The 22,548-nt window shown below is 50.5% G+C and overlaps 1 long non-coding RNA gene across 5 annotated transcripts in view; it reads left to right on the plus strand.

The window, feature by feature from the left end:
• The first annotated feature begins 3,038 nt into the window (after window positions 1–3,038).
• LOC125333901 overlaps window positions 3,039–22,548 on the plus strand; it is a 29,114-nt gene continuing 9,604 nt past the window's right edge. For 3 of the 5 annotated variants that reach the window (XR_007207000.1, XR_007206998.1, XR_007207002.1), the window contains exons 1-6: window positions 13,759–14,808; window positions 15,337–15,394; window positions 17,630–17,739; window positions 19,606–19,834; window positions 20,673–20,802; window positions 21,999–22,177. This is a non-coding gene — a long non-coding RNA (uncharacterized LOC125333901). Of the gene's footprint in view, window positions 5,040–5,816; window positions 5,858–6,587; window positions 6,702–13,758; window positions 14,809–15,336; window positions 15,395–17,629; window positions 17,740–19,605; window positions 19,835–20,672; window positions 20,803–21,998; window positions 22,178–22,548 lie in introns of those variants that run through there. The other 2 variants (XR_007206999.1, XR_007207001.1) reach the window with 2 other exon arrangements.

Below are 22,548 nucleotides of genomic sequence, written 5' to 3' on the forward strand. Positions count from 1 at the left end.
CGCAGCTGTCCTCAGGCATTCCCAGTCCTGTGGGGAACCTGGGGATTTACCAGGGGCACCACCTCTCGTGGAGCCCAGGACACACAGCTTCAGCAGATGAGGCTGTAAAAGTCACTGAGGTATTTCTTGCTCCCCAGCAGAGCAGCTGGGTGTGCTGTGGGAGAGGAGCCCCTTATGGGGTGAGATGGAGGAGCTACGCAGGTATTTGTGTTCTGAACCCTTTGCTTTATCGTTCTGTTGAGGTAAAGAGGAATATGAAAGTGCAATGGTTTTTCTCTTTCTGTATTTTGGAAGGAGAATGAAGGCAATGTTGTTTTTTCATGATTTTTCCTGCATTCTATGGAACTGTGAGGTTCCTGTCCCACTGCCTGCTCCTGGCCCTGCTGATTTTGCTGCTGGTAGCACTGGGGAAGAGCCCAGTGAATCTAACATGGGACTGAGAATCCCTTCATTTTGTGAGCCTTTACGCCCGTATTTCATCCATAATGGCCACCACTGGGCACAGTGTTCCCCCAGGGCACACCAGCACAGAGCTGTGCCGAGCCCTGGGAGTGTCTGACCCTCAGAGAGTGTCAGTAGTGCCCCAGTGATGCTCTGGCACACAAATCACAGATGCAGCCGGCAGGAATTTGGACTCCTGGGTCCTCAGTGTGGTCGGGCAGCCCACCGTGGGTACCCCCATGAGAACAGGAGCTGTGCGTGACCCTGCTGGCTGGCGGCCTCTGTGCTGCGGCTCTGCAGCGCCAGTGACAGCAAACAGTCCCCAGCACCAAAGCTCAGCTGCCGTGTGTGGGAGGTGTCCCCGGGGAGCTGGTGCTGGCCCCACCAGAGTCTCCGGCCTCGTGGGCACTGGGGTGGGTTGTTTTCCACCTGGCTGCACTGCTCTTGCTCTATTACATGGTCCCTTGCCTCTGAGCTTGAGTTATTGCCTACATGCATGGGTAGAGCGTTTGGAAAAAAACTAAGCATGTAATTAAGAGAGTCAGTGTATTTTACGGGGATAGTGACTAAAGGAAACAGCTTTTCACTTTAGGATTTGTGAGCGCCTGTCAAAAGCGATTTGTGGCGGAGGGAGGTCAGTTGGGAGGAGAGCTGCTGCCTGGGGAACGCCAGCTTCCCTCTCAAGTGGTGTAATTGTGTTCATCGCAATGATGACTTTTCCCAGCTGCTGTGCGTGTGGATGAGCCGGGTGTGCCCGGGGCTGCCTGCGCAGCAACCCGGGACCGAGCCCCGACAGCAGCCCCGGACCTGCCCGCGGAGAGGCAGAGAGCGCAGGGCAGCAGAGCCGCAGCTTCGGTACCAGCTCTGACACTCGGTGTGACAGCAGCCGTCCCCGCCCGGGGCAGCGGGGTGTGCCCGTGGGACAGAGGGATGGGCCCGTGGGGCAGCGGGGTGTGCCCGTGGGGCAGAGGGATGGGGCAGAGGGGTGTGCCCGTGGGGCAGAGGGATGGGGCAGAGGGGTGTGCCCGTGGGGCAGAGGGGTGCCCGTGGGGCAGCGGGGTGTGCCCGTGGGACAGAGGGATGGGGCAGAGGGGTGTGCCCGTGGGGCAGAGGGGTGTGCCCGTGGGGCAGAGGGATGGGCCCGTGGGACAGAGGGATGGGGCAGAGGGGTGTGCCCGTGGGGCAGAGGGGTGCCCGTGGGGCAGCGGCGCTGGGGACACGGCGGCGGGGCCACCACACCACGGGCAGCAGCGGGAAAGGCAGGAGGGCATCGCTGGTGCTGTCTGCTCAGTTCGTGGCTGGGAGTAAGCAGCAACACGTGCACGAACTCCGGCACCGTTCTCTCGTCTCCTTGGGCAGAGATATCCATCACCGGTCCTGCTCCAGCACCGGCTCTGCCCGCTCCGCTGGTATTTTTCTCTAAAGCCCCGAGGTGTTTCCATAGGGGAATGTCACACCAGGGGACGGCTGAGAGCAGAGCCTGGTGTCGGCCAGCTGCTCCTGGTAGTCTGCTGTGGTTTAAGATGTGGAACAGCTCCTGGGTCTAGAGTTAGTTTTTCAGAGTCTTGCACTGGTTTTTCTCTCCTTCAGTACATTAACAAGTGCTGTGAGGCGGTCAGGCCTTTGTATTTGCCGTTAAACAAACAAACAAATTGGCCAATTTAGCAGTGAAGGAGGAGAAGGGACTTTCAGGCCCTCTTGTGAAAGCCACGTGGAAAGAAGCAGCAGTGACTGGATTAAATTTTTTAAAAGTGGTTTATTTTTGAGTGGATTTGCTGACAACTATATGCAATGGCAGACACACAGATAAAGATACATAAATAAAGACAAGGTAAAATAAGGAGCTCACTGAATATTTAGGTGGTTGGGCTCTGGAAATACCTAAAGAAGCGGCATATTAATGTATCTTACTTGTTTTCCAGTAAGTCATTAGTCGCTTAAGTGAAGTTGCTCATGCCGTTTTTCCCTTTCATTAAATATTCATGTTTACTAATGGAAATTGTCTTGACAAATTGGTCAAACTGAGCAGCTTATGAATTTATGCCATAGACTAAAAAAAGTTGTTTTGAAAGTCCCAGCAAGCTGAAGTAATTCTTAAAATCATTAACACTTCATTGATTTTATAATTAAAAAAAATCCCTAGAATAAATAGAGCATCTTTTAAATGTAGCATGGCTGTTTATCTCAGTGTTTAGGATTAATATTACATTTTTCCCCAGAAAATACCCATGAACTTCTAAAGATGCTTTTTATTGCCAAGCCTGAGGATTCACCCCCTCCCCAGCAGCTCTGACTGGGGCTGTTACTGTCACTGTCTTCAAGGGGCTCTTCATTTTTGGAGTGTGGCCCACCCCTGTGCCAGGGAGGTGCAGATAATTTGGGTGCAGCCAGGACCTGTCCTGCAGCCGTGATCCCGGGCTGTGGGACGGGGCCCTCGGGTCCCCGGGGGTGACGGGCGATGCCGCAGCCACGGGGAGAACCTGCCCGGGGACCTGGGTGACAGGGTGGGGTCATCGAGGGGGGGCATGTGACCCCACAAGTTCCTGAGCCTCATCACTGTGTGAGGGGAGGGGGGACAGGGAGGGAAAAGGGCAGAACAAGCCAAACTGGGGATGTGTGACTGGCACGGAGCCCATCTGCAATGGGCAGGGGGGAAATGAAGGATCCTGCCCTAAAATGGCCCAAAGTGACCCTTAGTGACCCTTGCATAACAGCAGAAAATCTACCTGGGGCTTGGGTGTCTCTGGGAGCCCCTGGGTGTGGGGGTGGGAATATTCCATGGGGAATAATTCGCTGTGAATCCAAGTGCCAGAGCTCAGGCGAAAGGAACGCTGCCTGAGGCAGCAATAACGAGCACTAATTAATGGATCTCTATCTCCTCGGAACGTGTGTGGCCAAAGACTTATGATAAAGTCAAATGGGGTAATTTTTCACGGAGACTAATTTAGCCCATTAACCAATAGCCCGTAACCAGTTTCACAGAGACTAATATTTCAATTCTCTGCCCCAGGCATGGCTCCTGGGGTGTCTCGAGGAGAGGTAAGATCTTTTCAACAGACACCACTGTTCTTTCTCTATTTTTATTTTCAGCTTGCACCCATTTGGTGATAACTGCTGCTTAAACAAAGCACACGAGATGTTCAGACCCAAGCACTGTGGTGCCCTGGTGTCGGCGCACACGCAGCTCTGCCCCTGTGCATGTGGCCAGCGAGGACATCCTGCCCCCGCAGAGGTGCCCCAGGAGAACGGGAAGGAGATGCCGGTGGCTCCTGCTGGGGCTGAGGGAGGATGGAGCTGCCAGCTCAGCTTTGGCAGCAGCAGCTGCTGGTGCTCTTCTTGTATCGAGCCTGGAATGACAAATAATTTATTTTCCAGTCATCCAGAGCAAAGAGCACTCGTTGGCCTTGCCCTGTGCCTGCCCCAGCTGACTTTTCAAAGCAGGTGGAGAGGCACAAGCGGTGGGAGGGCAGAATGTGTTTAACTCGCCAGCTTCAGGTTTCCTGGGATAACCAGTGCCTTTTGTCACCTTGATATCAATCCATTTTCTCTTCTAATTAGTTTTCATCTGCCTGCAAGCTGTATTCTAGGGGCAAACTTGGAGCAGCAGTGAAACCCCCTTGCTGCAGGCTGGAACAAACCATCACAGAACATCCAAGCAGCCCCTTTGCTTTTAGGAACCCAGCAGTTGTTGGCCAATCTGACCCATGTGAAAGCTGCTGTTGTGAGAGGATGTGTAGCTCCAGCTGCCCAAACAGCCGTGAGATTAATATCTCATGGTCAGGAAACTGTTTTTGAAAAACAATTTACTTACATTCTCTGTAACATGTGATTAGGACAAAGCATTCTGCAGTAGACATGGGCAAATCTTGTTTAAAATGTATTCCTGGGTATTTGATGAAACGGAAAACGTGACCTTGTTTTACTGGCATTTGATATTTTCTGGAGTGCTTGGTTTGTTTGTTTTTCCATGTGAATTACTTTTTCCTTCAGACACTTCCATCTAGATTGGTTGATGAAGACCTTATGGAGGTTCACAGCTTTTCCAAGGTTGCTGTCTCTGGTTATTCAGCCTACCTTGGAAAGTTTCCAAGACAAAAGTGTCAAAATTAAGCCCAGAATTAAGCTTTCATTTCTGGTACATTATATTTGGGTTCATCAGGATTTAGCCAGGAGTCTCGGGATCCCATAAGGCTCGATGTGATCTTACTGACCGAATACCCACCAGTGTTCTATTCCTACACATCATTCATAATCCCATGATTTGTCTTTGCTGCTGTCTTTCTACAGCTTTTGTCGATCTTTAGAGAAAGCACTTTGCTGAGCTTAGTTTAACAATGACAAATATTAAATAAAGCTTGTTCTGGATAGAAATGTGCCTCAATTCAAAATCCAAGAAGATTTTATCTGGTTTTTCTCTTTTTCACTTACTTTTCCTTTCAAAAGAAGGAAATTGTTCCTGGGAAGAGACTGGATAATCAAACCAGAGATTCCACACCTTGGAGGAGTTTGTGGTGGGAACCTGATGAGGTTGAAGTAGATGGCTCCTTAAAGCTGGATGATGTGACCAAGTCAGTGTGCTCATTGTCTGGGCTCTCCTGGTGAGGTTCTGCAATTTAGGGTGACTTAGGTTACCTAAGTTAGGCATTTGCTCCCTCTCTAGTGACCCTATAGAGGCTCTAATGATGTCAGCCTCCTAAAAGGAGGCCATTTCAGAGCTGGCTGATGGCTTGGTTGGTATTTTTTGGCTAAAATACCTGTCCTTGCTGGTCCCCAGCAGCTCCAGCCTCGTCCTTGGCTCCTGTGACACCCAGCAGCCAGTGCCACTCGCCGTCTCCAGCCCTCCTGGAGCTGCTCCCCTGCCTCAGGCTGAGTCTGGACTGACACGTGGTGATCAGACAGCTCATGTCCTGCTCCCTGGACTGCTTTCCCCTCATCGCTACAAGAGTTAATCTATTTCAACAGTGACATGGTCAACATTTAAATCTTAAAAAAGACGAAAAAAGCATGAGAGTACAGGACAAAGAAGGGAGAATTTCTCCCTGGATTGAGACACTAAATGTCAGAGTTATATAAGAACTTTATCTGGAGTGAATCAGGACAAAAGTGATATGAAATGTCTCAAATGCCATCTGCTTTCAATTCAGTCAGTGCCTGCTGAGCCTTGAGACGGAGAGTGAGGAGCTGGGGAACAAGGTTGGGCCAGGCACAGGGTGCCCTTGGGGGAGCTCAGCCCTGTGTCCTCTAGCCCAGGGATAGTGGGACTGGCTCTGTGACAGTGGATGTGATTCTCCATGGGTGTTATTCTGTATTGTTTTGTCTGATTTTATTTGGTATTTTGTCTTTTAAGATGATAAAATGATCTTTTGTTTCCTAAGAGCAACCTGGTCTGGTGAAGGTGTCCCTGCCTATGGCACAGGTGAGATTCAAGGTCCCTTCCAACCCAAACCATTCTGGGGTTTTGTGACAGTTAACAGTAGTTATAATTTGGGTGATAGAGTTGCCAGAACCCCCCTGGTCGTTGCCTGACCCTGAATTCTGCGCGTGGCGTGAGTGGTTTGCAGTAACACGGAGGTGCCTCTGGGCTGTGGCTGGCAGGGTGGCGATGGTGGCTCCCACCCTCGCAGCCCTGGCTAACGCAGCGCTGCTGTCCCATCGCCCCAGCCTGTGGCACAGACACTCCTGGCTGCAGAGAGTGGATTTACGGCCGGGGAGGGGGCACGAGCTCCAGCGCCCCGAGCAGCGGCTGCCTCTCCCTGTGCTTAGGGATCATTATGCGCTGCTCTTTCATCCAGCAGAACTTTCATGTCTCGCAAATTAAATTCCTGGGCAAAATAATTACATGGAAATGCTGCTGGGCTGTTATTCACGAGGGGCCAATTTTGTACCCATTTGTTGGCATTTGAAAAGTCAAATTTCTTGCACTGTAACATATGCAACATATAATTCAAAAACAGAACATGAAAGGCTCCAATCCAGTCAGCAGATGTAAATTTTGAAGAGAGCTGGACATCAGAGAAAAAATAAATTACCCAAGTTAAGCTGAATGAGCACTCGATTTCAGCTGTGCTTTGTGCCCCCCAGTGTTGCTGGGTTCCTGGAGTCTCGTGCTCCACCCTGACAAGTGCTTTTCTGGATGTCTTTTCCAGCTGGAATCCTGCCTGTGCAGCTGGTTTAAGAGCTGGGGCTCTCTTCCCTGCCCTCCCCAGGGGTGCAGCAGGAATGCTCCTTGCCAGCCTTGTGGCCCACTGGTGCTGTTGATGGTAAGCAGCGATTTCATACAGGGGTTTGCATCTGTAAGGATCACAATTAGAAATAATGCTGTGTTAACAGCAGCCATGTCTCCCTTGCTGTTGGAAGTTTCATGGGCGTAGACTCAATTTTCCAGGTATCTGGATTGGTATTTTGAACAAACACCTCAGGATAAACAATACCTGCCAGTGAAAACAGTTTGGCCTCTGCTGTTGTTATTGTGGGAATTCCCAGGAAAGGCCAATTGCTGCTCAGTCTGGATGTTATTTAAACTATTCCACTCTGCTCTATGCAAAGGAAAGCTTCAGAGATACACAGGGAGCTGCCAAAACGTGCTTGTCACTCTTAATGTGATACGATTTTATTAGCACATGTATTGTGTGCGGTATTTCTGCATGGTATTTTTCTCTTTGTTAGTACAGAATGATTCCCCTATGTGTGACCTGCAAAGCCAGCCAGCAGTGGGACCCTGGAGCAATGTTCTGTTCCTGAGGGTGGCCAACTTGGCCTTCACTGTCCCCCTGAGGCTTTTGTTGTGTTTTTCTGAGGAAACTCGGGGGCTTTTTTGCTCCCATGAAACACAGTACAAGCTGGGGTGCTCCCTGATAGTGTAGTGACAGTCACCCCTCTGGTTTTAGCAGCTGTTCCTGCCACTGGGACTTGCAGGAGGAGCTTTGGTGTCAGCTGATGTGTGGGATGCTCAAGGATCAATGGCTGTGGGATGTCCCTGGTGAGGGGGCACCTGCCTGTGCTCCTGGTCTGGAGGAGTCTCCCATCCTGGTGCCCCAGGGGATCACAGAAACGCCCCCAGGCTGCACCCTGCTCCTCCTTTTTCTGTGTGTAAATGAAGATTAAAGAGCTGTGCCCATCTTTGCACCCCAGCCTCTCACCTGATGCCATCTCCCCATAAAGTTTCTGTTAACAGGGACCCCACACTCTCTTGTTTTCTCTTATGGTGCTCCTGCAAAAACAATCGATCCAAATCCCGTTGTGCCTGTGCATGGCAGAGGATTAATGAGTAGTAATTGCTCCCCAGCCCTACAGGAAGCTAACTTCAGGAGGGGCTGAGGATTATCCAGCTGTTTGTCCCTGGGAGGTTGTTATTGTGGGAAATTAATTAGCTTAGAACTATCAGAAATACAGAGGGAGAACTGAGGATTGGTAGTGCAGAGACAGAGCAATGTGTTTGCTAAAAAATGGTAATGACTGAGTGAATTACATAATTTTAAGTTAAAATTGCTTCTCTCTCCTTTGAGACTTTATTACTCAGAATATAAAACTCTATGCTGAATTTTTGAAGGCAAACAGCTTTATTCTCTTCTCCTCCTGAACAGGATGTGTGTAGCTAGAGATGCAGGTGACCCAGGTGCTGTCCTGCTGGCTCCCTCTGGGATGAGCACAGTCCTCTCCCAGGCCCTCCCCAGCAGTGGCTGTGACACAGAGAGAAGCCAGGCAGACCCCTCCATGTCCCCCCAAACAAACACACGTCTACCTCCAGCTGCTTTCAGCTCTTTAAACTTGCAGAGCATTTAGGGTCCCAGTGGATTTTCCCTCCATTGTATTTGTCCAATTTCCTTTACTCTTGTTTGATGTAAAATCTGACCATGCTTTTGGGTTAGAAGGGTTAGAATACAGCATTTTGTTGTGGTGTTTGATAACTGAGTGGGGTCCTCAAGGTGTAGCTGAGTGGGGTCCAGCCCTGCTGCCTCAGGAGCCTCATTTCACCCTGCATGTTGGAAATTATTTACCTTCAAAGGGGAGGCAAAAGAAGGAGATGGAAGTGAAATCCCTCCATGGTGCCCTGCTGGGAGCAGCATCAGTGAATCCAGCTTGGTTTTGTGCTTTGTGGGGGCAATTTCCATTTTCTTGCTTTAAACTTTGAGGAGAAGAACTTGGGCAAATGTAAAACATGGCTAGAGGGGGTGCTCAGGTCGCTGCTCTGAGAGCAGTTGTGCCAAGAAAATAACAGGCTTTGGGGTTGTTTTTTTTCTGTAGGAGATTTAAGCAGCACGCTCAGGAGGGGTTTATCTCGGCAAGGGGGGAGATAGGACCTGAAATGGATTTTCACGCTCAGAGCTTCCAAACACAAGCACTGTGCAGCTTTCTGTTTGTTTTGCAAATCCTTATCATCCTACAGTTATTGCTTGTGAAGTGGAGCAAAAAATGAAACCCAGTGAGGGCTGGATAGCAGGACTCTTGTTTTTCTCCTGGCTTGGCTGTTGTGTTCCGGAAGAACACACATGTGCCTCCAAAAGCCTCCCAAACAGGTATCTCCACAGAGTAATTAGTTTGCAAGTTGAACTTTCTGGGAGCTTGGTGTGCTGCATTTCTGCTCGGCATGAGTTGTTTATAGGCAGCTTCCTTCTTGGGGTCTTCAAAATGATTTCAAGTCTCGATATTTTATTTATGCAGTAACTGAATTATCATAGAGTCCCAGAATGGGTTGGGTTGGAAGGGACCTTAAAGCCCATCCAGTGCCACCCCTGCCATGGGCAGGGACACCTTCCACTGTCCCAGGCTGCTCCCAGCCCCAGTGTCCAGCCTGGCCTTGGACACTGCCAGGGATCCAGGGGCAGCCCCAGCTGCTCTGGGCACCCTGTGCCAGGGCCTCCCCACCCTCTCAGGGAACCAATTCTTCCCAATATCCCATCTAACCCTGCCTTTTTCTGCCTCAGCTGTTGATTTGCTTTGACTTTAAGGCAGAAGAGGAAGAAGCAGAATTCTACTACTTATTAAATGTCACAACAAAGCTCGTCTGGTAAAGCTGAACTGACAGGTGGAAGGAGGTGGGGTTGGTGTGTGAATGACGTGAACTTGCTGTCCAACACCCCTTCTCTAATTGCTGCCAAGCAGCTGCAGTGCTGCAGGCCGGTTTTCAGGTGTAGGCACAAAAGGAGGCTCCAAATCTGCCTTGGCCCAGTGGGTGCTGAGCTGTGGGGTGCAGGGGGTCCTGCCTGGATGGCCACTGCTGCCCTGGCTGAGCTCCTGTGTCCCACCCTGCTGGTGGCTGCTCTATGCCTCTGCTGCTGCCCTTGGGCACCCGAGTAGGAGAGGTTTGAGCGGTGCCCCTTTCTCTCCCTTCCCACCTGTACAGGCAGCAGGAGAGGGCAGGGAAAAGCCTTTGCAGAGCCTGGCCATGGTGCACCAGCTCCCATCCCAAAACTGGGCATCCTACAATTGTAAAGATAAAATAAAAGTGGAAATAGGAATACACATGTTGAAGGTGAACATTTGATCAGTAAGGTTTTTGGGTTTTGTGTATCCCAGAACCTGTATTTTGTTGTTTCTTAGATGTGTTGAGTAGAACTTTTTTTTTTGGTTATTTGAATCATAATACCTAATAATAATACAATTTCACCAGCAGTTTAAGTTCCATCATTACTGTCTGGAAATGTGCCTGAGTGTTTTCTTCCCAGCGCTGTTTATTGCATTCCACCCTGTTAGGTGGTTTCTGCCTGTTAGAGTGGCCATGGCCTTCCTTCAGCCTCAGCTGATGCTCTTCTTCATGGCCACGAGGAGACACAGCACCACCAGAGCAGATGCTTCTGATATGGCTTATCAGACAAATTAGGACATTTGAATACCTACACTGCATGGGAGTTTGGGAAAGGATGCATTTAACAAGGGAGAGCAGAGAGATTCTGCTCTCTCAGCTGACAAGGCTGCAGCCCTCATTAGAGAAAGAAGGAAGCCGAAGTTCAGGTGCAATTCCAAAGCTTTGGTGTTTGGGAATGAAAACACCAAACACCTCCAGAAAAGCTCTCCCAGCTCTGCTGATATGGAGTTGAAGGCTGGTTAGGTGTGTGTTTGTAGGAGGCTGTGGGTGGCACAGAGGAGCCTTTGGGCTGTGCCCGTGGGGCTGTGAGGGCATGGGGCACTATTTCCCAGTGGAACAACTCCTTTGCAAGACAAGAGGGATTTCTGGTTTTTCCAATAAAGGTTACATTTGTCTACCAAAGGCAAAATGATATTCTGTTTATAGAGTGACTCAAGGCACCCATGGAGTACATGTAAATTGGCTGGAAAGTAGGTCATTGTGGCTTTGCAGAGCGCAGTTGTGATGTGTTTTTGTGCGAATTCAGCCCCAGAACCGTGAGTGCTTGCAGGGACAGCTGCACGGGCTCCTCGGTGTGATCGCTCTGCTTTAATCTCGCCAAGCCGGTGAGTCTGGGGAGAGCTTAATTAGAGACAGTGGAAGTAATTCTGGAAAACACCAGCCTGGACTGCTGCTCGTGCTCTGGCCTGCCAGCTCACCTCTCCTTGCCATATGCTTGCTGCTGTTTCCTTGCCTGATTGACAACAGAAAGTTACGGAGCTGGGGGACGCTCTGTGTGCACGGTCAGCTGGGCCGGGGCTCTGGTCACACGCTGTGGATGGAGCACAGCCCGGGGCAGGCGGTGAGGGGCTCTCTGGGTCCCCAGGACCCCCCTTGCAGGGCCCCTGGCTGCAGGGGCTGCTGTGCTGGAGCTGGGCACCTCGTCAGCTCCAGTGCCCCACCGGCAGTCCCCAGGACCTGTGTCCGCAGCCCTCTGGCCCTGCTGCTTGCAGGCTCTGCCCACTGTGGTCCTGCAACAGCCGGCTGCAGATGGTCCCGTTCCATGCTCCAGTCCTTTCCCGGTGCCAGGGCCATTGCTATTCCCTGTGTGTTGCACTTGTGGGCAGCAAGGCTGAATGAGGAGCAACCACAGCCCAGAGCTCTCTGGCCTTGGTGGCTGTGGGGCCCCAGGGGACCCTGCTCGGCCCCAGGGGACAGGCTTGGGGTCTCTGCCTGTCCTGGCCTTGGGGTGTCTTTGTGCCTCCAAAACTAGGCTGAGGCTCGTGCTCCCGGAGGGTAGGGCCGGTGCTGGTGCTCTCCGAGGGGAGAACATCCTGCTCCAACGCTTTGCCAGGGCTGCCCTCTGATGCAGGATGCTCTTGGTGTCGGGATGGTTGGTGGAGGTCCTTGAGCAAGGCACAAGCTGGACAATGGGTCTGAGTGCAGGAGTGAGACTGAGTGAGGGGATGGGAATGGGGAGGGAACGGCAGCGTGGTAACAAGCAGGAGCTCGTGCACAGAAGGGTTTCTTTCTCTCAGACATGGAAAAGATGAAAAGTGCACAGGGATGAAAGACTGAGAAGAAGTGAGACTTCTCCAGCAGCAGCACTGTTCACACAAAGTGCCTCAGACAGAAAAGCATCTCCACCCGCCCCTTCTCCCCCCTCCTCTGCCAGCACCAGGCAGTAAATTACCCTGCTCTTTCCTATCACTGGTTATTGAGTGGTTCGGTAAGATGGAGTCAAATTATTTGCATGTTCAAAGAGAGAAGATAAAACTAGACTGCAGCATATTTATGGCTTTTATAAAATGTTGATGTATGTTGTTGGAGTAGATGGAAAGGCACCACCAGTGCTTGAGGGCAGAGCTCCTCTCTGGGAACCTGCTGCTGAATTAATGCGAGCAGAGTCAGTAGAAAGCAGGAATATGCAGTAAAGTTGGAAAAAATAAATGCTTTATATTTATATTTGGACTGCAGAGTAAGAAAGGTACCTGATAAAAAAATCTGATTCCAGTGCAGCCTTAAGGTTGTATATTTAGCATTTATAACTCAAATTTGGGCAGTTGCTCATTAGAAACCTGGAGGACAGAGTCTCAGGAAAATGGAAAGAGCAGGAAAGGGAAAGAAAACAAACAGTTCAAACAGTGTGGGGGTTTGAGTGTGCGTGTGGATTTTTAAGCTAAAGTTTTAAATGTGTTTTTCAAAGGACAGGGTTCTGCTGTGGGACTGACACCTTCTTAGTGTTGTCAGCTGTAATTATTTCATGTGTCCATCTGCTCCAGGGCTGGTTTGTGTGTGGACTGGGATGGCTGCTCCTGCAGCAGCACGTCAGCACTTCCAGCACAGCTACTTTGGACTCGGGTTTGTTCAAGTGAGGAAAGCCAGGCATTGAGAAAACAAACATCCCAATTTCCTCTGTGTTAAGCACCCCAAATGAACTCCAGGCGAGGGTTGAGTGTTTTGCTGTCCTCTCTGCAGCAGGAGCGGGGACTCCTGTCCCTGCAGGCCAGGTCTGTGTTTGTGGGGTTGTGTGTCCTGCTGCTGGTGGGGTCCTCCTGACCCCACTTGGCTCTGAGTGGGCAGCAAGGACCTGCTGACCCATGGGCAGGAGGGCAGCGAGGGCAGGGTGTCCTGGTGGCTCCGTGTCGTCCAGCTGTGCTCCGGCCTGGCCCGAGGGCAGTGGACAGAGAGCTCCCGCAGGAGTGAGCCTGGCTCAATTTAGACCTGGCACTGATCTGTGCGTGTTACCTACACATCTGTGAGATGTGCCATGGCCCTGAGGCTGGCACGGCTCCTTCCACTGAAAACCTACAATCACCTCAAGATAACCTTGGGGTTTTTCCCTTGTTGTTTTATTCATGACTGATGTTTCTGGTTGGTGTGCCTCAAGCTTTACTTGGGTTTTGGGGAAGCAAATTCCCATCTCCATAGTGATTGCCTCATGTTGGATACTTCCAGGGATCCAGGGGCAGCCACACCTGGATTCAATACCCCTGCCCTGGATTGCAGCTGAGTGTTTGTGATGATGTCAGCTGAGAGCTGCTGGACACCAGCCCGGCAGGAGTTTGTGCTTAGGGCTGGTCTCTGTCTCAAAACCTTCACTCCAAGGCTGCAGTCTGTAATACTGCTCTGTTCTTGAGGGGCAGGGGCCAGCCAGGGCCACAGAGGCCTTCAGAGGGATGGAGCACCTCTCCTAGAGGAAATTGGGATTGTTCAGCCTGGAGAAGAGAAGGCTTTGGAGTAATCTGACTGTGGCTTTCCAATACCTGAAGTGTACAGGGAAGAGAGAGACTCTTTACAAGCGTCTGGAGGGACAGGACACAGGGAAAGGCTTCCTCCTGCCAGAGGGCAGGGATAGGTGGGAGCTTGGGAAGGAATTGTTCCCTGGGAGGGTGGGCAGGCCCTGGCACAGGGTGCCCAGAGCAGCTGGGGCTGCTCCATCCCTGGCAGTGTCCAAGGCCAGGCTGGACACTGGGGCTTGGAGCAGCCTGGGACAGTGGAAGGTGTCCCTGCCCAGGGCAGGGGGTGGAATGAGATGATCTTCCAGCATAAACCATTCCATGTTTCTGTGACTCCTGGGTCTTGGGGAGCTCATGGAGTCCCAAGTTCTCTGGTTCTATAAACTGCAGCCTGAATGAGTCCCTAATGACTCTCTCATGTGCCTCCTTCTCCAGCGCATCCCAGAGCAAATGTTTTGTACTTAATAAGATACCTACATTCAGTATTTGATATATCTGAATTTCATCATACTTCATCCACTATAGACATCATGAAAAATAAAACAACATTATTTTGCAGTTTTACTGTAAATGGTTTGAAATATTATACCTAGAAATAAACAGGCTTTATAATTAATATAGCTGTACATTAATATATCAATACAATGTTAATTATAATATAGTTTTCATTATACAGGCACTTATACACATGCAGCTGCTTGGCTGCATACACAAATCGTTTGTATGATTATGTGTGCCTACAAATTTGTGACAGCTGCAATGCTGGTTGCAGGATAGAAGAACTGGAATTTAAATGCTGGAGAAAATATGCAAATGCCTGAGAAACAGGAAGAGCTCAAAGTGCTTTGCAGGCTGAAAACAGTTGAAGAGCCCATGGTGCTTCTCTTACCCAGGCTCACACAGGAGCCACCCAACCAGCTCCGCAGGAATTGTTAAGAGAAATCTCTCTCGTTTTGTTTTCAGTTCTAAACTAACAATCTGCCCATTTGCATATCTAAATTCTCCGGTGCTGTAGCAGGAATGTGGCTGCTGCCATGGGAGGCTGGTGTGAATTGCTGAGGATCTGCCACATTGCATTATGCATTTTGTTGTTGTTTTAATGAATAAATTCCAGAGAAGGCAATCAGTAATTAGCTGCAATATGGCACGGTCGGGAGCAGTGAGGAGACACTAACTCGATCTGAAGGACTCATCTGTAGAACTTCCAGAACCGCAGCCCAGTCGTCACCACACACTGGAGGGAATCGTTGGCAGCGTTTCACTGTGTTATTTGCCAAAAAGGTTCCTTTGGAAGATAGAAATGAATTGGAAACGTGGGGATTCACTGTGATACACCTGCCACAGGTAGGTAGCGTGGGGATGGTCTTGGGTTTGAATAGATGAAAAAAACTCCAAGCATATGTTAAACGGTTCTCCACATGAGGATGTTTCTAATTTGCTCACCACATCTCCAATAAACCTGGCAGCTTCTTCCTTCGTAACTGACATCTTCATTTTGTTGCTTGCTAGAGGTGGAATGTCTGTCCTGGCTTGGAGGACTCAGCCTCTTGGTTTCTGGGGTGGGAAGTGGAGCCCAGCTCAGGGGTGGGAGGATGCTGCAGGGGACCAGGAGAGCATCCTGTGGTGGGAGGAGGCTGCAGGGGACCAGGAGAGCATCCTGTGGTGGGAGGAGGCTGCAGGGGACCAGGAGAGCAGTTGTATGCACAGGCTATCTGCACATGGTCAGCTCTGAGGCATGTGCACACCTACAGGTGTAGGAATGCAAACGTGGATTTTGTAAAGCATTTCTTACGTGTATCGTGATTATCCCATCCCTGTGAACTAAAATACATGTATTGTTCCTGGGTAATGTGTTTTAAATCTAATTTTCAGAAAGCGAAATATCCTGAGGGGTCTGTTCCTTGTCCCTGGCAGCTTCACCAGTGGGGAGGTGAGCCTGGATCCTGGTGCTGGCCACGTGTGGGTGGTGAGCAGACGCTGCTGGGCTGGACCTGCAGCGCTGCCCTGGGACACCAACCTGCCCCTGATGGCCGGCACCTTCCCAGCCTGGAGGGCGCGCCCGTGCAATTTCCCTCATGACCTAGAGGCCGTTTAATAGATAGGCCAGCACTTAGGAAAGCAACGCCTCGGGACTGAGGTTTGGGCTGCGGAGCGTTTCTGCCTCCCGGCTCGGGGCTGCGGGCAGTGATGCTCCGGCCGGAGCCCCAGCAGCGGCTGCTTCTGGCCGGCACAGCCCTGGCCCCCCGTGCCAGAGGCCGCAGCCCCCCGGGGCACAGCTGGAGAGCTGCTGTGTGTGGGGTGCGGCACGGGGGGAATTTCGGGGTGGGAACCCCCATCCCTGGTGCCCATCAGCCTCGGAGGAACCTCCCCGCTCCTGGTCCCAGCCCTGCTGTGCCCCGCAGCAGAGGAACTGGCTGCATGAATTATCCCCAGGATACAGAAGTTATTTTCCTCCCCCGGCTCCTCCTGCCTCCATGACCTAGTTACCGGCTCAGCACATGCAGGAAGCCACGGGAGAGAAAAACACATTTCTATTTGAATGAGAAAAGTTGATTACTATTTTAAGCCCCTTATCGCGTAAAAGCATTTCAAGCTCAAACACCCCACTCATCTCTAACTGTGAGGTAACCATAAAGGCTTCTCCCTCCTCATCCTGCAGTTTGACAGTCCCGGAGTTGCAGGCAATTAAAATCCCTTTGCGTGTCCCTGCTGTACCTGTTGTAGTCGCTGTGTTCTCAGTCTCTGCTCAGACTTGAAGCAGCAACTTACCGTGTTTGGAGCAGGCTCTGTAGGTTGTTATACCCAGCTGGTGCAAGGTGAATATTTCAGATGGATTAATTTAATTAAATGGCACCTGAGTTACTGCCTTGCTTTGGGACAGAGGCAAGGAAAGCCCCAGTGCCAGTAAGCAGTGCAGATAAAATGCTGGTTCTTTTTCCGTCCTTTAGAAGGAAGCTGCAGCCTTTCCTCCCAGTGCTCGCTGGGCAGGTTACAAATATGCTGGAGATGCCAAGCCTTGGCTTCAGAGGGTTGGGACCTGCATCTCTGGAGTGCTCAGATGTGGGGCAGGTGTGGCACTGCAGTGAGGGTGTGGGGGCTCTGCTGCCGCTCTCTGAGGATGGGCAGCAGCTTTCAGACTGCCCTGAGGAGTGCAGGGAAGGAGCTGAGATGAGGGATGGGGTGCTTTGGGACAGAGGGACTAAACTTTTACAGCTCTTGCCTAGGGAGACCTCTTAGACCTGCCCCAGTTCCAGCCATTCCCTGAAGGCTGCTCAGATTGAGGTCAGGTTTCAGTTAAAGGTGAGCATAAAGTTCTTTCTCCCCTGGGACTTCAGCACGTGTAAAATGTGAGCAATGCTTCAATTCTTGATTAAAGGAGATATATTTTATATTCAAGTACTCTCAGATAGCAGGGCCTTTACTGAGTTATGCAGGGGCTCAGGCTGCAGAAAAAACTTCAGACCCAGGCTAAGCCTAAGCTCTGTGGTCAGCTGCGTGGTGCTCACCAGGGCCACCAGCTCTGGGGACCCCTGAGAGCAGCTCTGACACTGTGGCGTCAGTCTTGCCTCGGAGCGGCAGGTCACACCTAGAAGGCAGGAACATGCACTTTAAGTTAGATTGTATTTCCCGAGTGCTTAATGAAAGCCCCTCAGCCACGGCTGTGCTGCCACGGCACAGCTGCAGCCCGTGGTCACCTGGCTGGAGGCCGGTCCCTCCGAGGGCAGTGAGGGTCAGCACCCCCAGGCTCCAGCCCAGCTCGGCCCCTCTCGGGGTGCAGCCCCGGGCGGGCAGTGCTGACACCCCAGCACAGCGGCACAGCCCCAGCCCCGAGGGGCCCTCGCTCCCCTCCGGAGGACGTCGCTGCCCGCAGGGTCCAGCGGCAGCCGGGTGCCCCGGGGATGCTGTCTCAGGGACAGGCAGCAGCCGTGCTTGGGCACAGGATGCCCCAATGGCAGCTGTGGGGCACTTTGAACAGAGAATCTGTGCAAAGAAAATGGGAAAGGCCCCTCAATCCCACAGCACTGCTCCCATTGCCTTCTGCTGTTCCCAGAGAAGCAAAGCAGTTTCCAGTTGCTGCTGCTTTCTCCAGGGTGCTGCTGGGGATATTTCCGACTGAGTAAACAGGTTCTGCCCTGCAACCTCTGTTTGTGTTTGTTCTCCTCAGCAGCTGCACATCTGTTCCATGGGCAGTGGCTGCCTGTGGAGCCCAGAGCAGCAGCGGTGTCGCTGTGTCCCACCGCAGAGACGGAGAGCAGGACCCTGCGCCAGGACGAGGTACACTGCATTTTTGGCACAGTGTCACTGACAGGGATGGCCTGGGAGCTAGAACACAATCTACAAAACGTGCCAGGGAACGAAATGTTTTTGTTCCTTTTCCAGTGCTCCCACCCATTAGTTGGGGTAAAATCTCTCCAACCCCACTCGGTAGAACCATGTGGGGGGACCCCCTCGCCCCAGCAGCTCTCCCTGCAGGGGCTCTCCTTTGGGAACAGGGTAAGGCAGGAAGCTCTGCCTGGAGAAGAGGGAAGCTCTGTGCACGTGCCAGTGTGTGACACACTCAGCATGTGAGAGCAGGAGCATCCAGGATGCATTTGGTGTTTCTGATGTGCTTTGAAAGCTGTGTACAGATTCAAATCAGCCAAAGCAATAGGCACAGGTGCATGGTACTAATTTTATATTGCAATTTCATTCAGATAAATTACTTCTGTGAGTTCCTAATAAAAGCAGATGTTGGCTCATGTCAGCATTAGTGAACAATTCTGATAACAGGAGCAGCTATTTTTAGTTTGGTGTTATCCTAGTTCAGCCTCCCATCAAGTTGTATTAAATGTGGAAGATACAAATTGGATCCATGCTGGGTATTCATTTGCTTCGAAGCACTCTGAAGGCATCTCTTCTGCTTGGCAGGGTGGGTGGGATGAGGGGGTGGCTGGGAGCAGGTTATTTGTCAGGTCTCAAGCAGCACTTGTCACTGTGCTCGTAGCTAGTGTGGAACATTAATTAGGGGAGCGAGCTCAAGCCAAGTAAGGAGCGCAGCAAAGGCCACCAGAGACACGGATGGAGGAGCATTCCCTGCAGGAGGCGCTGGGAGTGCAGCGGGGTGGGAGCTGCCCCGGGGCTGTGCGGGGAGAGAGGGGAGTCATTCCCTGTGGGCAGATCCCCCTGGGACACGGCAGGGGCTGGAGGAGGATGGGGGATGGATGGCCAGGGCCACAGCAACGTCTGTCCCCTGTCCTTCCCAGGTGTCACAGAATCCCAGAACGGTTTGGGCTGGAAGGGACCCCAAAGCCCATCTCGTTCCACCCCTTCCGCTGTCCCAGGGTGCTCCAAGCCCCGTCCAGCCTGGCCTGGGACACTTCCAGGAAAGGGGGAAGGCATCTCCCCTTGTCTTTCCAGTATGTTCAGCATATATTTGGATTCATTCCCATGCAATCCAAAGCCTTTCCAAGGGGACTTCTCTGTGGGTGGCAGGATCTGGGGGGCTGTGTGGGAAGCACAGCTTATCTAATGAAGTCCTGAGCTGTTCCAGACTACAGAACCTTTTTGGAAAATTCATTTAATCATCTCAATGGTTACTGTTTGGAATTATATAATATAAAGTTTTGTTTTCTCCCAAAGCAACTTAAGTGAGGGGAAATGCAATGTAAACACAGAAAAACCAATTTTTTCCCTTAGGTTTGAGCACAGAGAATGAGCTTTATAATGATTCTTGAGTTCAATTTCAGAGTCCCTTTTCCAAAATTTTAGATTTTATTGACTAATAGTTGCTTTGATATTAAGGGTACTGCTACAAACAATTCAATCTATTTCTACCAATTTTCTTTGTGGAAAATTTTTATTTCAGCTCCTCATTATTTGAAAGCGATTTGCAGAAAAAGTGCTATTAGGAAAATGAGGCTGATGGCACTCGAGGTGAGCTGAACACGCTGTTAAGCAAATCAGAAATTAGTGTAAGTTTCTTTCATTTGGCTTCATTTGCTCTAGATCAAGTTTGATACTAATGGTGAAAAACAGATCAAGCTTTTAAAAATATTGAGGAGTTTCTGTGCAATGAAACTGAAGTGGAGGGAGAAAACTTCGGATATTTTATTTTTCTGGTCTAAACTGGAATAATTTTAATAATTCTATTGTCTATTCAAGCCAAAGCTTGGTCTTGTCTGAGAAGAAATATCAGAAGCTGCTGCTGACCGGCACAATAGCAATAAATATATAATACAGAAGGAGGAGAGGAAAAAATTTAGGAAGATGCTGGACTGCCCGAGAACGTTCCCAAAACGCCGCTACTTGGATGCTCCTCAAAGGGGTTTGGCTGCAGCAGGAACATCCATTGGCAGCCTTTTGCCTCAGAAACCAATGCGGTGCTTACAGGGTAAAGAATCATTTTGTGTTTTCTCAAAAGCCTTTCAGTTCTGCTGTGCTAAGGCAGGAGTGAGCCCTGAATGGATGTTCGGAGGCTGTGCTGCCCCAGCTCCTCTCTCTTCATGCAAAACCAGCCCAAGGGACAGCAGGTTCACACCGGATCTCATTCCTCTGAGGAGGCCCTGGCTGTCTCGGATGCTCTGGGAGCTGCTGAGGAGCCTGCTGGTCTCAGCAGGAGTGTGAGTACTCAGGACATACCCAGGGGATGGGATTACTGCCCCAACTCCTCCCTGGCATTGGACCGAGACAAAGGGAGCCCCTGAAGGAGCCAGGGCAGGAGTTTGGCTCAGAAAGGGCTGAAAGTGAAGCAGAAGATGAGGTTCATGCTCACTGTCTCCTCGCCCAAGACAGCCATGTGCTGAGGGATTGCTCTGCCTTAGTTTCCTTCCCACCCTTCTGTTGGATGTGATGGAACAGGAATTCTTCCATCTCCTCCCTCAGTGAATAACAAAATGCACTTTGATTTGAGAATGGGATGCAATTTTAACTAGAATAGTGGAAAGCATGTCACTAGTGTAACAGCTGTAAAATTAGAAGGAAAGAAAACCCCTAAGAGACAGGAAAATAGCTGCTATTAAACTGATAGAATAATCTTACCCTGCAATGGTGTTCTGCAGCTTGAAGCAGCTCTCTTCAGCCAGTGTCTGTCAATCCCTAACAGGATGGAAGGTGACATTATGAAGTCTCCAGATATATTTTCATGTCATTCAGCTGATTTGTGTCATTTGATAAATTTCATGTTTGGAAAATCAATGTTCCTCACTGTGTGTACTCTTGTGCTTTGCCAGTACTGAAGTTCTGTGCTGGAGACAACAGCAGAGGCTTGTGAGAGCAGTCGCTTCATGACACCTTCCCCTCCTGGTGAGAAGCCCAGCAGACTTGGTATGAAAATTGATGAGATCCATGAAGGTACACAAGGTTAGTTTTGTTTAATAACATCTCTGTTGTTTCTTAAGACATGGGGTGAGAAGGAGAATGCAATGCCAGTGAGAGGCGAGGGCACAGGTCCCGTTCTCCTGCTCGTGGCAGGGGAGGGCTGTTCGTTCCTGGTGTGACGGGCAGAGCTCAGCCCACAGTGCTTGGGCTGAGCAGATCCTAGGGCAGGGGGCCCAGCCCCTGCCCTCCAGCCCAGCCCTCACCCCCAGGGCTCCCCATCTCCTCCTGAGGCCGAGCACAGGCGGTGGAGTTGAACCCCTGGGTCCGGGGAATATTCAGCAGCCGTGAGCTGGACCCGCAGCTGTTGGGTGCTGGGGTGAGGTCTGGGCTCTGTCTGTGCCAGGCACTCCAGTGCAGAGGTAGGGGGGCATTTAGATGTTGGCAGATGAACGCCATAATTAGTCATGTGAAGGTTTAAATAGGTTTGTACGATAAGCTTGGAGAGGAATTTTTAAGGGTTCTATTTTAGCTCCAGATGCAAAGTTCAGTGGCTTTCCCTTCAATTCTGATGACCCAGCTTAATGCGTGACTTGTTTAGTAAAAAAATCCCCATAAAATACAGCTTAAAAGCGAATTCCTAAATACTTGTATCAGGAATGGTGTTTGATCACAGATAACATGTATTAAGTAATAATAGTGTGCAGCTCTGGGCTGGCTAATTTTCAATGCACCAGTGGTGGGTGGAGGATTTTAACAGCATCACTTGAGCTGCGCTGCACAGTCAAGACCACATCTACTGAAGAAAAAACCCTCCATTTAAATAGTCCAAATGAATAGATTTGGTCCCGTATTGTAATTTAACTCAGGTTTTGAAATGCATCTTTGTTATTCCAAAAAGGGAGAACAGTATCAGTAACTCAGAAATGTGACATTGCATAATTAAGCATATTTCTGGCTGTATCCATCTATCTAGCTGTCTATCAAACCCCGCAGCTTTCCTTCCCTGGAACAGCAGAAGGCTGGCAGTGCTTTCCACGCCAACGTGTTGGAAACCTTGGCTGGGCCCCTGCCATCGTAAGCTGGTGGGTGGGAGGGAAGGCACAACAAATTTGGTACCATGGCTTTACTGCCAGAGAACTGAAGATGATGAAGTTTGTCAGGCCATTTGGGGGGAAAATAATCTGGAGATATTTAGAAGAAGTGAATTAAAATTTGTCATCCTGACCTAACTCTTGCAGGGAGGCGTTTCCCATCCCTACAGCCAAGCTCTCCCATCAGCTGTTGGTCCTGGAAGGGGAGGAGAGGGGGAGAGTGCCTCACTGCCATTTCTGGAGCCGGACTACCAAGGATATAAATCAAATCCTTATGATGAGGGAGCATCACGTGGGAAACACAGACTTTGAGAGAGATTTTAGTGGTAGGTTAAATTCTGGTTCTGAGACTGCATGGGATGGAAGTACAGCCTGATTCTGGGTTTAGGTGCTGGGTGCAGAGCAAATGCAGCTGTGTCTCCATGAGCATCCATGTCAGCCTCCACTGGGGCCCTGCTCACCTGCCAGGGCTGCGGAGGTGGAGATGATTCCAAGAGCTGCTAAAACAGTTAAAGCTGGGATGCGATTTGTGAGGAAATAGGAAAGAATTAAGTATGGATTGCCTGGCTGAAGGGTGACTTAAGGGGAAGAAAAACTCTTTCTGAGCATTTCAAGGCCACAGACACCAAGGACTGGAAGATCCATCCAGGACATCTCAGGCAGAATTGCTGAGTAACATGATGATACTCAGGAAAAG

The sequence above is a fragment of the Corvus hawaiiensis genome, chromosome 15 (genome assembly GCF_020740725.1).
Source record: "Corvus hawaiiensis isolate bCorHaw1 chromosome 15, bCorHaw1.pri.cur, whole genome shotgun sequence".
Taxonomy (NCBI): domain Eukaryota; kingdom Metazoa; phylum Chordata; class Aves; order Passeriformes; family Corvidae; genus Corvus; species Corvus hawaiiensis.